Source organism: Apaloderma vittatum, unplaced genomic scaffold, assembly GCF_000703405.1.
Source record: "Apaloderma vittatum isolate BGI_N311 unplaced genomic scaffold, ASM70340v1 scaffold5022, whole genome shotgun sequence".
Classification (NCBI taxonomy): domain Eukaryota; kingdom Metazoa; phylum Chordata; class Aves; order Trogoniformes; family Trogonidae; genus Apaloderma; species Apaloderma vittatum.
The window spans coordinates 88,944-107,821 of NW_009701742.1; positions in this window are offsets into that span (position 1 = coordinate 88,944).

The following is an 18,878-nucleotide window of genomic DNA, read 5'->3' on the forward strand; positions in this document are numbered from 1 at the left end:
CTTTTTTTCTTTTCCCTTTCTGTAGCTCTTTCTTTGTTGGTACATCTTTTATAAAGAAAAAAAAAAAACACAACAAAGTCAGAGCAGCTATCTGGAGCACCCATGAAAATAGCAGCAAACGCTGGGTAGCTCGGGGTTTAAATCAGGTCAGCGGCTCAAGGTCAGCCACCGTTTCTCTTCTAGGCAATTTCTGCAGGGTTCATCGAGTTTGCCATCAGGTCCACCAGGGTTCATCAGGCCAGCGTACAGAAGCACACAGACTATTCCAGTGATATTGTCCTGTTGTAAAATCTCCTCTAAGCTTCCAGCAAAAGTGGGTAGAGGGGGCAGCACGGCTTCATATGCATGGGAGGAAACCTCCAGGTCAGCAGGTACCAGGTCCATTTGCAGCACCCTCACCCCTGGCATGTGTGCTCAGGCTGAGCTCGGCTGCCTGAGAGCTACGACCCCAGCGCTGTGCCAAGCAAAGCTCTGCTCAATGGAGGCTCCTGAGCTGGGAGGACCAGTCCTTGGAGGGGCTGTCTGCACTGGGACAAAATGGAGGGAAGGAGAGAAGCAAATGAGCTCTAAATTTCCACAGAATGAATACCTGTCTTTTCAGGTGGCAGAGGAAGACCCAAGAGATTTGATCATTTGAGTTAAACCCAGGGTACTGTCTTTGCTGGAAAAAGAAGCTGTGGAAGAAAAAAGTTAGCCATTGAGTTGTGACAGTTTGGTGGAAAATCACTATGGCTTTTCCTGGCTGTTTTCATGTCAGAACTGATTTAGTTTTTAAAATGCTAAAGAGCTGGGGCTGTTACTGAGCTGCAGAAGAACCGAGCTATCCCAGGCTGAGCAGAACTGTAATCTGGGGGAATGTTTCCTGTTCAAGTAAACCCAGACTGAACTTGTTGGGAAACTGTAGTTGGTGGCTCTTGCTTTGTCTTTAGGGAGATGGGCAGAGGATCTTTTCTCGAGAGCAGAGCACAAATGGGTGACGATAGGGAGCCCCACGGAGGGAGGCTAAGCACTGGTTGAGCAACCTGACAGCTGGTTCTGGGCAGATGTCGGTCACTTAGAGACTGGTGACAACAAGAGCCCACTAATTAGGGCACCAAATCATTAACCATAGCAAAGAGATCAATCTGCTTTGTAACATGAAAAAAACCTGAAGGTTTGTGCTGTGCTGTTTGTTTGGACATATTCACCTTTCTCTTTGATCAAAAGCACACGGTTCTAGAAACCCTCAAGCTACAACCATTACAAACAACTTTGCCTAGTTCAACAGTTGTCCCATACATCTTTCCTAAGGATTTTGATGTTTGGTAAGAGACGTAGGTTTATTGTTAATGTTTTTGTGAAAACAGGAGAGGATGCTTTATTTCACTCGGTTGTTCTTGTACTGAGACCACAGTCCATGGAATGACAGGAACTGTAGTTTAGCTATTCCTTAAGGATTTCTACTGATCATACCTTAAATCTTACAAGCTAAAAAAGTACTTAATTTGGAATATGTATTGTTAAACTAATTTAAATTGCATTCAAATAATGTAACATGTAAAAATATATATTTTACTTACATAATTTTTCAACAAATATAATAATCATGTTCATATACAGGTGAGAACAATATTTTAATCACTCCTAACATTTTGGTATTGAAGTAATTCATTCAAGTCCAATCTGTAATATATATTTTTATAAAGTAATATAATTTTAAAAAAAACATTATTCAAATAAAATTCTTTATAAAACTAATCTTTTAAAATGGTTAAAGTCTTGCCTCTCATGATAAAAGCTGCATATGTTTTGACTAGATCAGTTTACAGGGTGGTGTCTTTTTGTGTAAGAAAGAGCTGCTCTAGAGCATCCTAAGATCCTCCTTATTTTAGAACACGGTAGTAAAACCAAAACAGACTATTGCATCCTGTAAGTTTCCCTAAATAATGTATCTTATAAGTCTTCAAGAAAAATAAACACAGAAGAACTTACATGCGAGAAGAGTTGTGTAACTGAGATTTGCTTGGTTTTGTTGGGGTTTGTTCCCTTCATGTATTACTGATAAAGAATGTGCTTTCAAGAAACTACAGACTAATGTTTGGACACTGGAAAATGTCCTCCTGCAATAAACGAGAAGTCTCTCATTAACAAACTGCTTGAGCGCTACTATGAGGCATTCGTGCAGCTGGCACAGTTCCTGAGAATAGAATTATTCATTGCCATGGTTACCCATGCTACAAATATTACCCTCTGCAATCATTGTAAACAAAGATCCTTTCACAACGGTGTAAAAATTAGAGCGCTCTGAGCAATTAAAGGAAATTATAAATTGCACAGAATTCGAAGTTTTGCCTTGTAAGCACTGTAGCTTTTCTAACACTGGAGGGGCTTGAAAAACCCTCTGCAAAGATCTGATCCCTCTCCCTGCGAAGCTTTCAACCACCACCCTCAAGAGCAGGGTCAGCGCCTAATGACAGGCAGAGCACCACAGCAGCGCACAAGCCCTTCTGCGGGTGGTGGGTCCTCAGTGGAAGTAACGCTGTTCAGACTACCCAGGAGGGTGAGATAACAGCTGCAGCAGAGGAAGGTAAGAGGTGAGAAACTATCACATGTTGCTGATGGCGCGCTCCCAATGAAGAGTATCATGGACCTAATTTTTGTGTCAGAGCTTTGAGTCATAGGGGAGAATGGTCCCTGGAGCTAGCACAAGCTTGGACAGAAACACAAACTGGACTCCTCTCCTGCACCCATTCTTGGGCAGCTGGAGCAGAAGATGATACTCCAACAAGTGATATTTGCGCTGTGCAAATGCCCAGGGAGGAGGTGGGCTGGTTCACACGCAGGCAGACAGCAGGGGAGTGGGAGAAGCAGGACTAAAACGTAGGTGTCCCTTAGTCCTGTAGGTGGCTTTCCCACTTAAATACATTTCCTTGAGGTGGACTCAATCTCTCCAGATGCCCATCTTCTGTCTTGTCTATTGGTGCTATAAAGCCACAGGGGCTGTGGCTCTGGCACAGCACCAGCCTAGAGAGGCTCTCATATAGTTAAGGGTCCACAGCAGAGTACAGGGATGTCTTAAATCATTTGCTCTTCACAGTTGAGCTGATGCCTCACCTTTCATAATGGAATTGATCTCTGCGTGGGAGTATCTAACAGGAAAAAGAAGGATGAGCTGGGACTTGGAGAAAAGCAGCAGTGTTCATGTGCACTGCCAGCAGCAGCAGCAGCTCCACCGTACCTGCTGCAAGGAGGTGCATGGAGCTTGTTCAGGCCATTAGGCACCAGTTGGTGACACTGCAAGTTGGTGCTGCTGCTTAGAAAGAAATCCCTCCAGCCCTCCCACCACCACTCCATCATCTCTCAGCCCCGAGCCCACACAAAGCATGAGGATTTGTGTGTCCCTTCTTTTCCTGTTGGGACAGCATATGGCCTTATATTCTCCAGGTTCACTGGGCTCCAGGCAGGTACTCACACTTGCCTGCTGTGGGGCAAAGCATGGTGTGGAGTTGAGGAGGGACAGTGCCAATCCCAATATGTTTCTCCAATGTGGTTCTGGCAGTGCTGTGGCCTCTGACACTTCTAGATAAAATATCTCTTGTTCAGGCTGGGGAAGAGGAGGCTTAGGGGGATCTCAACGACATATGGAGGGAGGATGGAGCCAAGCTCTTCTCAGTGGTGCCCAGCAACAGGACCAGAGGCAATGGGTACAACCTGAACCACAGACAGGTTCCCTCTGAACTTCAGGAAACACTTCCGTACTGTGAAGGTGACCAAGCACTGGAACACGTTGCCCAGGGAGGTCTCCCTCCTCAAAAGCCATCTGGACATGGTCCTGGGCAACTGGCTCTAGGTGGTCCTGTTTTGAGCGGGAGAGTTGAACCAGGTAACCTTCAGAGATGCCTTTGCACTCCGTAAGGGACAGACCGAGAAGGCCCAAGAGGAGGGGCTCACTGAGGTGGGGGCCGCACTCAGGTAGGTATGGGCTGGGCTGAGGGACTCTCAGGACAATGCTCTGGCAAACCCAGTCACTGAAATAGAGCCCACAGCAAAACCTTGTTAAATTAACTACTATGTCTCCTATGGGATATAACATGTAATGAGCAGACCTTGGCATGGGATGATTTACAGGAGAGCTAAGGCACCAGCTCTGCCCTGCCAAGATGCTGCTTGACACTGAGACATGGCAGCACCCTGCTCTCCAACGCTGACCTTTGAAACGCAGAAGGACAATAAACCCAGCCAGGAGCTGGTTAAAAACTACCAGCACCACAACAAAGCACCACGTGATTTGGAAACAAATGCTTTCTGAATTAGGTTTCCCGTACCTCGCAGTGCTCCTGCTGCCCTCCGGGCAGGCAGGGAAGGTGAAAGCCAGGCGGCAAGGCACAGCCGGCTCTGCCCAGCACACGAGGGAAGCTGTGTCAGGTCAGCATCATCCCCAGTCCTGGCAAAAAATCTCTTCAGTCTCCAGACCAATATCCCTAAAAAACCCCACAACTTCTTCCTTTGTAAACTCATGAGTCGTGCATGAGTAATCAGGCTGTTTCGAACAACCTCACAGCAACACAGTACACCCCATAGGGATGTTCTCTTTCTCTTACCTTTCTTTCTTTTTGAGTCTGCCCAATTAAAAATCAATTACCTAGTACCTAAAATTTCCTTGGCATTTGCTTTACATCTCATAAGGTGGGTTTCTTTCTTTCCCTCTTTAAGTGAATTGTAACGATGTGTGGAACTCATAGCCACAGGATACTACTGAAGTAAAGAATCTTGAAAGATTCACTAAAAGTGAATATTTATGCAAATGGAAATAATTTCCTCAGCAGTAATAAGCCATACAAACAATTTTCATAAAAACAGAGACACATCACTGCCGGAAGTTTCAAAGGCACCTCTTCTGCCAAACAGACTCTGTACCTTCATGTGTTTTTGTAAAATATCTCTTCTGCTGGCAGCTGTCGAGAGCAATAGACTGCTTGATCAGGTGGGTCACCAGTTCAACCAATATATCAGTTCCTGCATTGCCCATTCCCAGAGCCATGGCACAACATTGCTCTGCAAATCTGGCTCATCAAATCCCAAGGCCAGCTGCTTTCTGGCTGCATGGTGGGAGCAATGAATAACTACTGCTGCCATCCCTAGTGGAAAACTGGAAGTCAGGAAGGAAGCAGAACATCCCTTTTATGACTGGTATTACTTCCTACTCTGGTGCTTCTTCCATTAGTTTCATGAAAGTAGAAAGTCTGTGGCCATCAACAGGTCAAAGCTGTGCAGGACACCGCAGAAAGGCCATCTGGTGGCAAAAGCATCTGTAGCCAGGTCTAAGGACATATCAAGAGGCTCAAGACATTTTAGCCCCTGATTTCTTTCTCCTGCCCCTGACAAAGGAAGGATTCCCACCAGGGGGCTTCAGCTAAGGAAGGACTATAATATCCTTCTCCCACTGCTTCATGATGCTCCCAATTCCACTTGACATCCTTCCTGTCCAGCTCTTTAATTTCATATTTGCAGGGCCCCAGGGGCACCAGCACCATAGCCAGGGGGAGCAAAATGCAGCTCCATGGCTCCTCTTTAGACAAATTCTCACTCTGGGTACTTAGCACTGCCATCTCATGCAAAGCATATGAGAAAGAGGGTTTTTCCTCCCCTCTTCTCATTGAGGTTATGGCCTTACCTGCCCCTGACAAATGTGGGTGGGATGGGGAAAACCAGAGTACTGCTGTTGCCCCATGCCCCTACCCACACCTCAAATCACTTCACAGGCAGTGGGGTAAAATGTGAAGGATTTGGCCACATGAAACCTTTCCTGTAGAAGGATCTTAATCCCCATTTAGAGGTGGAAAAAGCAAAGAGGTGGAGTTTTGCGCTGAAGGTCACAGAGGACACATGTGAGAGGATATCACAGCGTGACTGCAATTCCGTGCCCTGTTCTCCAGCCGTTCTCCTCCTTCCCGAGCCATGTTAAACAGCCCTGTAGCAGCACCAGGGAGCCTCGAGAAGCCCTGCAGAAAAGCTCTAGGGAGGAAAGAGTAAGTTCAGTGATGCAGAACAAGACAAGGAAACAAGCAGCCTGCAAACCTCAACAAAGTGGTCCTTACTTCTGCTCAGCAGCTGGGGCAGGGGCTGTCACTGGCACATCAGAGCATTAGTGATCCCCACTGTGCTGGGGCACTTCTGGACCAGGGAGGTCTGAAACGGCCACGGGAGCTGTAGATTGGGTAACCTCCCGAAGAAGCATTACATCTCATGCTCCCGCATGTCATCCAACTGGAGAAAAGCAGATGTGACACGACAACATTGAAATGAAATCCCAAGGGGGAAAGAGGAATCAGGGAGCTTGTTAAGAAGCCCACTGCCATCTGGAAGGCAGGAAGAGGCACGCATCTGTGAGAAAGTGGCATCTCTGGGGGAAGCCCGGGTGCTTGCAGCTGGCACAGCGAGCTGAAAGGCTTGGGACTAGCTGGTGGGCCTGCCTTGCCCTGGAAATCAGAACAGAGGGTGAAGGGAGGTTTGGTTTCCCTTTGCATGAGACTGCAGGGTATGTAGCAGAATCTAAAATAATCACCTCATGCTGATTGTTGTCCTTGGCAGGAACAGTAACTTTGTGGCCCAAAGGGTTTAATTGAAGATACAAGGAGGGAAATGAGAGCACATTGGGCTCTTGATTTGCTAGCAGTCTTTTGTGCTGTTTATTGGTTCAGAGCCATCTCCTAGGTCTTAACCCTTTACTCCTTAGTTGCCATGAAAACATGTGGTCTTCCTTGACTATGCATTTTATTTTTCAGAGGTAAGAACCATTCTTTTTGAGCTTTCACTAAGCTCCCATCATTGGTGCTAAATCTGGGGCATGGAGAGGGAAGAGGAGACCTATGCCATGGTAACAGATGCCTTTGAATTAGTAACCGGTTTTCTAGTAACTGATATTTTCTGTAATTTAGCCCAGCGAACACCACCTTCACACTGGCCTTCTCTTAGGGAAACGAAGTACAAAAGGCTTTTGCTTTTGGTTAGTCATGTAAATCCTCTGATGAAGCCTATTCTAACAGAAGGGTTGTAAAAGGCTGTGCTATAAATAGTGCTGTGTGTTTGCCTGCACTGATGCAGAAATGTAAGGTTTCATAGCTTGGATTGAGGGTCCTGGTCGTTTCAGAGCCAGAGGCTGACATTTGCCTTTATGCTCGTGCTCTGATGTCTGTTTTGTTTTCTGATAGAGTCATTTATTTTAAATCAGTCTGAATACATCTTACATCTTGAGAGAGAATTAAGATTCAGCATAGACAAGTTAACTTAACTGTGTAATCTGGTCCAACTGTTTTTTTCATAAAACTTTGCAGATCTATGGGGCTTTCTATCGAACCCTAGAAAAAAAAAAACAACAAAACAGTCAAGTTCAACGTCATGTAGTGATGATGGAAATAAATATTCTAAGCCCCTGAGGAAGCAGCAATAGGTGTCTCTGCGAAGGATGAGAGCACCATTTCTGCAGTTGCTGTATATGAGCATTTCTTACTGATTTGAATGAAGCTGTTCAAAAACAGCAGCTGCGTAATCAGACCCTAAATGTGGCATGATAATGACTGGATATGGCCTAATTGGAAAGATCAAAGGCTTAATTTGTTAACACAGGGGGAAAAAAGACATCTGTAAGCAAAAGAGTGGCAGGACTGATATCTTCACTTTAAGTGCTGCATTTTTGTACGATTCGTTATATGTCTGTAAACAAAACCTATTAGTGCAGAATGGGAAGGGTAGAAACTCAGAGAAAGACAGATGTAGTTGTAATATATCCTTACCATAAAAATAGATCATGACTATTTGAATTCTTATCTCTCTCTATTTTTCCTAAATAAATCCTCAGAACAAGCCATCCGATTTTTGTTACCATCATTTTTCTGATCCTTTTTCTGCATAGTTTTAGCAGAGCGGGTATTTTTTTCATGTCCACTTTATATTGTGGCCAGTATCTTCACAGCCATAAACAAGAGCAGGCTTGTTACTACTCATATTTACTAAGACACATTTGCCTTAATTTATTCAAACCTATTTTGATGCAAAATTTAGGTTGTGTTTTAATCTTTACAGGTGAACAAATGGAGCTGGGCTGGAACGGGGACAGATTTGCTTTACATAACATATAGATTTAGCATAATTTCTGTCCTTAAAATATAATTTGGTCATAGGATCTCTGTTTGCTTTGCGTTCTGCATGTCACCGTGCATGTTCCCATCTCCCTGCAAGGAGTTCAGCACCATTTGTTCCCATGCTGTGGTAGCGTACAGTTAATATGCTCTTGAAGCACGTTGATCCACACAGGTGTCCTGGAGGCAACCATCTCCCCATGAAGCAGAAGAGGACATCGCTGCCTGCAAGGCTTCTGGCTGCCTTAGGTTTAGATGCCTCAATCTCTCCCACCACCTCTGCGATGCTGCCACACTTCCACCCAGTCAACCTCTGCTCATCCAGGACCTTCACCCAGGGGGTTTTTATTCAAGTCTTTCACCTACCCAAAGGACATATGAATTTCAGGTGACACCAACAGAGAAGGTGGACGTGGCTGAAGCAAGAGTCTGTCTGTGACTCCCACCACGACATATGGGAGAACAGACCCAGCCACGTGATGTTTTTGAGCCTCCCTAGTGCAGGTGCTTAAGAGAGTGAAATTATATCATAAAACCTCAGATCACAAGTTCTGAGCAACATCGCAGTTAAGTGCAGCTGATTTTGCGGATTAGACTTTAAAAGGTGATACCTGCAGCCTTCTGTATATCGGGTCACAACTACCAGGAGAGGAAGTGGTGGAAGAGGGGCTCGGACCTCCCTGGTCCTGACCAGTGCTTTGTCAGACACCACAAGCCCTCCCTCCCCTCCAGTGGCAAACTCTTGGCTCTAGGTCATCTCACCTGGAATTCATGTGGGAGTGCTGCATAAAGCCTCTTTGTGAAGGGTCTTTGCGTAACAGCATCCCCATAGGTTGTTTGTTAGTCTTTGGAGTATAGGACCATGGAATGGTTAAGGTTGGAAGAGACCTTGAAGATCATCTAGTTCCAACTCCCCCTGCTGTGGGCACGGACACCTCTCTCCCACTAGCCCAGGTTGCTCAAAGCTCCATCCAGCCTGGCCTTGAACACTTCAGAGATGGGGCATCCACAACTTCCTTGGGCAGCCTGTTCCAGTGCTTCACCACCCTCATGGTGAAGAATTTCTTCCTAATATCTAATCTAAATCTACTCTCCTTCAGCCTCAGGCTATTTCCCCTTGTCCTATCACTACTAGCCCTCGTTAAAAGCCCTTTCCCAGATTTCCTGTAGGCCCCTTTCATGTATTTGAAGGCTGCTACTAGGTCACCTCGGAGCCTTCTCTTCTCTAAGCTGAATAAGCCCACTTCCCTCAGCCTGTCTTCACAGCCCTCTAATCCTCTTCATGGCCCTCCTCTGGACCTCGTGGCCTTCCTCTGGACCAAAGTATCTGTGGGGAGTTGTACTTCATCAGACTCCTTGCATTTGACTTGTTCTATTTGGAATAGTAGCTATGGGATTCCATCTATATATATATTTAAAAAAAATATTTTTCTTCAGCTGGAAAAAATACATATTTTGGTCAAGGACAAGACTTCACTAGTCAGAACATGGAACGTCCTGTTCCCAAGGTCTAAATGAGTATCCAAGTCAAATTCTGAGGGTCTCTGTAGAGCAAAAGGAGTGATGTGTCATTAGAGATGAAGCAGGTTCTTGGTTCTTGCCTGCCACAGCGGCATCCATGGCTGCTGAAATAACCCTTTGCAGAGCATTTGAGCCTCCTTCCCATCCCCCTCAGGGCACTGTGGAATGGTTTTAATTGGAAGCAGATGTGCAATGTGGTAGGTAGGAGCAGGCGTCTGCTCAATGTGAGCTCCTAGTAAATAACTCCTGTACAACCACTTTGAAAGGGAAACATACCATGATTCAAGGGAAAGGATCTGAAACGAGACTAGAACGCCCAGTCATTTGGCTGGCCCAATATTCCTTACCAATTATTAGGAGTGAAGAATATGCTTTCCTCTTTCTTGGTTGATAGATTTGCAAGCTGGATGGAGCATTCATCTTCAACAGGGAGACACAGGGAGATTTTCATTGCAAACAATTCTCCAGTAAGGTGGCCATCAAAATCATAGAGATGCACTGTTGGGAATGACTGATCTTGGGTTTAATAGTGAAGGGACTTTTAGCTTAGTATTAGAAACTCAGCTTCTTCATCTTGATTTCAAAAAGAATATTTGGGCCAAGTCTCCTGGGTTTAGGAGACTTCATTTTTTTTCTGTCACAATGGATCTTCCAGGCTACTGTAGTCCGGTTTTGTGGAAGGTGTTAACAGCTGCATCAGACAGATCTACTGAGATTCATGAGGTTGTTGTACTTTGGCCCTGCACTTTGTTGCAACCCCTTTGCCCCCCCAAAACCCCAGTAGCTATACTTGGATATAACCAAGGTAATCACTAGGCAATCTTCTGAGGCAGGGAATAATTTAAAACACAACTCTTCTGCTTCCAGATGCATAGGATAAAAGACAGAAACATGCAATAGGGAACATAGGCCAAGGAGGCCTGAATATAAAATTGCTTGTGCATCAAATCACTGGGAAAACATTTCTTCAGCCTCATTCCAGCTACTGGAAAGAGGACCTATGCTTTTGTGAACATAGATCAATTTATACTGTGCCACCATGTCCTGCTCCTGACTTGCACAATGAGCTTTTCATACTTTTTGCTTTGTTGTTCCTTGAAAACTTTTGAACAGATTTTATTCCAGTTCTTATTCAGGCTGGTTCAGTATCTTCCACGGACAAGTAGTAACATGGGACAACACTTATAAAGGCAGTGCTACCTAGCTAAGTGAAATAAATAGACCTAAGGATTAAAACTAAACTAATAACGCAAACGCTTTATGCATCTTCTAAATGCAAGAAATTTAGAGAAAGTTGCTAAACAGAGGTTCTAATAAATCTCAATGCATAGTCATAGCAGTCAAGTCGCAGCTTTAAAGGTGGGAAATATAGCTTACAATAGACTGCAGCTGTCACCAAAACTGCAACTCCAAAGTCAATTTGTGCCAAAAGAGACAGCTTCCCTGCTGGTTATCTGACCAGGAGAACCAGGAAGCAAAGCTGATGTGAAAAACAGAATGAAACTCAGTCCATTTCCATTGTCAAAGTGGTTTAAAGGGGAGGAAAACATAAAAAAAAAAAAAAGAAAAAGAAAAATAGAACATGCTGATGAAACAGAAGACCAGAAGAATAAAACTCTCATTTATGAAAGCCCTCCCCTAAGTAATGAATTTAGTCTAGTTATTCTACGCTGTTATTAGTAAATCTGCTAAAGGCAATTCTACATAAAAATGAGAGTGCGCACATGCCTGAGTATTCTCTTTTATGCTATTCTGGGGACATAATTCCCTAATGTCTTGCTTTCAAAAGCCTAGTATTTTCCACTGAACTGACTGGCTCTATCTCTAGTTCAAACATCAAAAAGTAACCTTCACGTTCATCAATGAAAAGTGACAACTGATTTTATTAACTGTATTCTTTATAACACATAATATGACAGTGGGAATATTTTTCACTGTAAGATTTTTGAATGGAAGAAAAGTGCAGTTAGTCTGAGTTCCTTACATTCATTAGAAGCAAGACTATTGAAACCATCAACATTTACAATGACACATAAGCAAACACCAGAATCAGTGCCAATAAATACACAGAGTACCAAAATAAATATTTACAGAATTAAAAATATAATAAACACTGATTAGTATATCCTTGTGAACTGCCAGGGAAGAAAGACATCTATTGCTATCAGTTAGGTCATAAATACGTTAAGAATACAGTGATTTGAGGAGACACATACTCATTGTGGTTTGTAGAAGTGGAAGGGAGCAGAGTGTGTGTCTGTTACAAAACAGTCTGTTACAAAAACACCCCCGGGAGCGTTGTGAGCTTTCAGTAAGAAAAAGTTGCTGCACACAGACTCACCAGATTATTAGCAAACCAATTAGATAAGAAGACCAGGGAGTTCTGCCTTTACTCACTCATTATCTTGGATAGGTCATATGCTACCTTTCTGGAGGTGGCTGACACAAAAAAATATGAGGGAAAATTGTAATTAACAGTGATCTGTCAGCTACAACACGTCTTATAGAAACAGGTTAAGTGACTTCTAACAGGACACATCTGTCCCTTTCAGCACATAGGAAACCCCAAGAGCATCGGTTTGTCAGATGCAGCATGGAGCAGTCCCTGCTACGTTTTCCTCAGCCACACACATAACATTTAAGCAGAGCTGGGCTGTGATAAAAGACTGAGCCATGCTGTGTTTTCTGGATTTACTGAATCTATGTTTTCCATCAACCACATTCATACCTCAGCCTCCATTTCAACAGGGTCACAAGCCTTGACACTAGAGGTCTTCTGAGACAGATTCGATTGACAAACATAGCAAGGCAAATTCAAATGGGGCCAAACTATGGGGTTTTCACTAAATTTTAATAACAACCAACACCACTAATAGATCCACTGAGTTCAGAAGGAATACTGGTGGACTGAGATATTGTACAGCTCTTGCAAACTGTCCCATGGCAAAGGATTCACTTTATTTTTACACAAAGGCAACGGTTTTAGTGTTGCTCCCTCTTTTGAAAAGCAGAGTGACATTGCTTTTATTGAGCCATGCACTGCAAAAAGTTACTTGAATTCTACCTAGGACTTGGTGGTGCTGCTGCACAGTGTGTCTTACACTCCCTCCCCACTCGCCCTTGGGCTGTGAGGCTGCAACTGGTGCTCACCACCCTGCCAAAGGCTTGGGTCTTCACACAGAATCATAGAATGTCTTATGTAGGAAGGGACTTTAGAGATTATCTAATCCAACCTCCCTGCCATGGGCAGGAGTGCCCTTAACTAGACCAGGTTGCTCAAGGCCTCATCCAACCTGGCCTTGAACATCCCTCTGGCAAAATGAGGATGGAAGTGCAGTGAGATGCCACGGGTCAGTGCTAGGCCACAGGGGATTTTTGGAAATATCTACGCAAAAAACTGCCTTCAGAAATGAAGGCAATGGGCCCAGCTCATGCGTTGGTAAGAGCAGTCACACTGTAATCCATGGGCAGGAACACTGGCCTCAGCACTCACAGACTCTCACAGTCTGGCTCCTAACTCTGTAAAAACAGCAATCCAAGCACCGACACCAAAAATATAAAATAATTTTTAAAAAGCACCAGATTTTATAGATGTTTAACTTTCTTTTTCTACAAGGACCAGAAGTCCAGCCTTTGCTTTCATCCCATCTCTCAGCTGCCCTATCAACCCTCCCACCCCAGCAGAGCACCACCACCCTGGCTTTCCCTGCTGCTATCCAATCTGGCACACACCTCCCCAAAGTGACACCCCAACTAATAGTGACACCCAGCACCCCTCTGCTGGGACCACACAGCAGGGTCAGACAGCAAACTCTCCCCATGACAGAGCCTTGCTCCCCTAGTCCATGGCGTGCAGGTGAGTTAGTACAGACCTTCTCCTTTGCTGCCATTGACCAAGAAGCATCACCAGATGCGTGGCTTTCACATTTTAAGCTCAGGCTTAATTCAGAGCAGATGTAGCCAATTTTCTTTTACGAGTACATTATGTTCAAAGCTTCTAATGCATCTTCATAAAAAGCCCATGGAAACAACCTGAAATAGCAACTATTTTGATGTAACTTCATCCAAAATAACAAAAAATCTGCTGAAGATCTTACCATTCAGTCCCTACATACTTGGCTCCCTAAAAACAGATTTATGAATGTGGCTATGCAATAGTTAAAGGGAACCATCATTAGTTACTGTATCAAAAAACATGAAGGACTACACTATAAGCTGGGGGTTTAGCACTCTGGAAAGGATCTGGTCCTGGTTTTGCCATCACAAGTTAAATTAAGGAAGGCAGTGATTGTATTAGCTGTAATTTAAACATGCTGAGCACTGGAGTTATATGAGGGAGTTGCTGCTTGTTAAGATGGAAAAACAATGCCAAGACATGTTCTGCATTCAGATCAGTGAAAATACTACTACAGTATTATAAAAGACCACACGATCACCTGAATAATGTTCATATTTTTTAAAAAAGGAAGACTTACATAAGAAACATTTCCTATTTCCTTAAGGATAAGAGATTAAGGACCTTTGCCAGTTCTTAGCAGAGTCAGTGGAAGCTTTGCCACAGCACAACTGGACCTTGGAAAGAGATTGTCATGTTGGTAAGTGCCAGTTTTCTAACTACGTGGACATAGCTGGATTAGCTTCTATTGCAGAGCACTGCTTGGATGTGATGTTAAAGTAGGCAAAGCAATCTTCTTCTATTAGCCTTAGTTGCTACAAGAAGCCTAGCCGTTTAAACTCCTTGCCCTGTGAAGTACAGAACCTTTTCCACTACGACTTTGGTTCTATTTATTTAAATATGTACAGAAAGGAATAAGAAAAGCAGTTCTTCCCAAAGATAAAGAAAATCCGCACAGTCTCCATAACAAACAGCTTCTAGGCTTTCCTACACAAGTGATATGCTTCCCTGCTATATTTGCTAAAGCACTGACAACAGGAAATTGGAAGAATATATTCCACTCCATGCAAAATGTCACTCAAAATCCTCACCCACGTGCATGAGATCACACAGCAGAGATCTCCATTATAAATATCTTTGCCTCTTGTTTTCAAGGTGAATTATTTTTTTCAAGACCAAGAAGTAGGAGCAAAGACCTCCTGAAGAATACACTGGCAGCAATTCCTCTTTTCTCATGCTGGAAGGCTAGATCAAAAATCTCAGTTCCCCAAGCAACTGCAGTAAGGCTGAGAGGGAATGAGAGACAGTGAGAAAAGAAAAAAAAACCACAACAGGGGTCCTAGGCAATAGTACTCACTGTTTTGGATGGAGAAGCCCTCTAAGGCAAGAAGAGCTTTAACAACCTGCTTTTGCAGGAATAAAGGCCCCCAGGACATGTCTCAACTGATTATAGCTCTTATTTCTTTGCATATGATAAGTTCTTGCATTTCTTTCTATATGAAACAGACCTAGGCAACACCAGATCAATGCCAGCCATTCTTAGCCAGGATGCTCACAGGGAAGACAAGATGTGAGCTAACGATGAACTAAAAATTCCTATGAGTCAAATTAAAAATAAACTGTCCCCTAAACACCATCAGCAAGTCAGATTCAGATAGCTCCTGCTCACAGTAAACAGCACATGGACTCATGACAGGGGAATCCCATCACCCTGTCCCATCCACCCCTCAAGGGAAGGGAGGGATGTTCAGCGGGAACCGGTCCCAGGCCATTGAAGACAACTGACAGTGTGTTCTCAGCATTGAATCTCAGAAGAGTCAGTTGTTGTGCAATTCTGCTTGGGCACGTGGGGTTATGTCATCGTAACGAAAACCTAAGCAAGAGGGGAAAACAAAAGCAAGGGGAAAAAAATAAAAATGGAAAAGCCAAAAAAAAAAAACACAAAGAAAGACCCGCCAAAAGAAAACCAAAACAACAAACCCTGAAGAAGCTGTCACGTGTAAACTCTGCCAAGACTCATTTCTGCAGCATCTTTGAGTCGATGTCAATTTGTTTTTCCAAGACAGAAGCCTCAGCCTTTCATATCAGTAACTATGAAAACACATTTTCAGGCCACCTTGCTTAGGGTCCCCCGTTGTGGCTGTTAGATAACCATCTGCCTTGTAAGTGGCTATTGTTCCTTCGAACCCCCTCTTTCATACAATTATCTTGCTGAAAAGCCTTTTCTGACAGTAGTCCATTAGAGCAGGGAAAAAAACCAACAACCTCCAAGCACAGCCATGTAGCGGAATCAATGGCTCCCTTTGATCTGCAAGCTCAGTCAGTACCACAATTTAAGAAACAACAAGGTTTTGCTTTGCTAAGCAAAGCCTGTTAATTTGGCTCATCCTCACTTCTAGTATCTTACTGAAAACGCCATCTGTATCAGACATTTTGAAGACTTTGGTGCAATATTCACTTAGCTTAGATAAATAATTTAGTAAGATTCATTAAAAAATAATCAGTGAATTAATTTTCGTAGTGTAAATCTACACATGTGATTTTTATAATTCAGTCCTCTACTGCCCTGAATGGCTGGGAGGATAGTCACAGTGGATGAAGAAAATGCTGGTGAGCAGTGGAATAAGACTGAACGTAGATTTTTCTTATTCTAGTCATGAAATTTCTGCTGAAATCTACTACATGTGTTTGAGTCCTATTACTGGCAAGAGCAAAATGTATACGCGCTACAAGGAAAATAAGACCCTTTATGTCTGTTGCAGGCGACATATAGTACAGGAAACTTAACTCCTATCATGACAAAAGAAGTCCACAAAAACATCATTTCATGCTACTGAAGGGATTTTTTTTTTGTGCTGATATATTGGACAGGAATGTATACCACTGAAATCACTGTAGATAGCTATAAAACACTACACAATATATAGAAATATCCTAAGAACATACAAAATTTACCAGTAGTAACCTGAAAGTGCAAAGAGTACACGTAACTAAATGCCAAGTCCTGATCTATAAAATCCTTTATGAATGACATACAAGCTGATAGTTACAAAGCATCATTCAGACCACAAAATAACAAATAAACCAAATAAAGTACTCTTTAAGAAAATCAAAACGACGACAGCATTGGGAATGTTATCTTTGGGACTCAGAATACCACTTCTACCTTGATACCTACCAAAGCCAAGGAAAACATATTCTTGAACAGGGTAACAGAAATAAGAATGCAAACCACCACAGAATGCCTCAGGACTATTACGTCTTTATGTCTCAGCCTTTAAATCCAGCAAGCCATTAACTGTTTGTTCTTAGACATCTCACAGTATTTTACAGGGATCTTTCAGGAATTAAATACAGGTCTAAAGAAAGCCTTTGAACCTCCTTCCAATGATTGTTTTAGGCATTGTGTGGAGTTATACAAATATATTTCTATGAAAATTGAAAGCCATAGTAAATATTAAATTTTCTATTACCTTTAGAAATAAAAAAAACATAGATGGCTTAAAGACAAAAGCGCGTTTTATAAATACAAAGTTAATTTGAGCATTAAATTGTATTTTTACTCTCACACGACCATTACCCTGAATCAACGTCAGTATGTCGCAATGACTCAAAATACTGACGCCCCTATGACAAGCTACTTTCCCATTTTCCTTTTAAGGATATGATTGTCCTTAAAATATGTACATAGCAAGCAGCCAGACGAACCGCCAAGAGATTTGCAAAATGTACTTACACTGGGCATGCGATAGAAAGCTCGAGAGAGAGAGAGAGGGACTGGGGAGCACCTGGCCTCGGCAGACAGCGCGGCCGCCCTCCCACCCGGCTCCGCACCAGGGGTTAGCACCCGGGAGGAAGCCGCCCACCACACCAGCATGCAAAGGACAGAGGTAAAATGAGGCAGAAAACAAAGGAGAGAGAGAAAGAGAGAGAGAAATGAAGGGAAGTCAAAGCGTTTTAATGACGGTCCGTGTTAGTCATTACGTGAGAGGGAGCTAGGCTAGTGTCACTCTATTGGTTTCTCGATGCAGACATGCCACAAGGCAAACAAAACGCATACAATGAATAATTTGCCGCACTCAAGTCCCGTAGTGATGGCAGCTGGTATCTTCTAGTGGTATTAAAGATGCACCACTCCTACCACCTGTCCTCAGTGCTTCCAGTTGTTACAGTCCTACCCCAAGCTGACTACATCCTCCCTCCCTCTCAACTTCCAGCACCCTGTAGAATCTATCTGAACAGTATGTCTTTACAACAAAATGGGGAATTATGATTTTTCTGCGAAGCTGTCATGCAAGGAAAGATGTGCCCCTTACAGTCAAATGAAAACAGAAAAAGGAAGGTTAGGTTTAGGGCTGAGGACAAGGATAATATTCCACCTTCTGTACGTTCACGCTTTTGCGGGTATTGTAGCTTTGACTTTCTAAAAATGCACAAGCAGAGTCAGGCCAAATGCAAATCCCTTTTCTCATGCAAAGGAAACCACCATCGGAAACAGCTCTTGGGCACATCCCCTCAGCCCGTCTGTGCATGGGAGCCGTGCACGCGTGGCCGTGCTCACACCAGTGCAAGTGTGCACGGGTGGGCACTCTCACCCAGGGCACCAGGACCCCCAGGGGAGGAAGAGGAGGAGGTGCATTCTGACTACACATGCATATGTACAATGCGTCCGTGTGAGCAGGCATGTAGGAAAACCACACATATAACACGTTACAAAGAAAACACATAAAATAATCTTCTTTGAAGCGTATTAAGGTTCTTATTCAAACCACGAAAACAGGGGCCAATCAGGAAAACTAACACTTTCCCCCTGCTCACTGGGGCATTGCAGTTCGGTATTAAGTCCTGCGGTAATTTCAGAACTAGATGCCAATTTTACCCTTGTTGGTCACTTCCCCAGTGACCCATACATATATACAACGCTTATTATGGTATTTCCTAGCTTTTTATGGTTTATCTATAACCTTAATATCCTTCAATGTATATTCTGTATATTTATTTTCCTTTTTTTCTTTCAGTTTAAGAGACAATAAAACCAACGGCTATGTAAGATCAGACTCATTAGCTTCAATGATGTGAATTTAGGATTCTCTGCATAATATAGACATGTATATTTTTAAAATGTATATTATTTTTCAGATACACTGGAGCATATATTTTATATTAACTGTGGTCTGATGATTAAATACTTATATCAAAATATTTTGTAAATACATAACATTTACCTTTAGACTTCAGTGATTTTTTTTGAGCTTTTTTCAGTGTATCATAAAAATACGTCCTCAGGCACGTTAAAACCCTATTAAATTTCTTTGAAATATTGTCAATGCCCATGTACAGTAGCC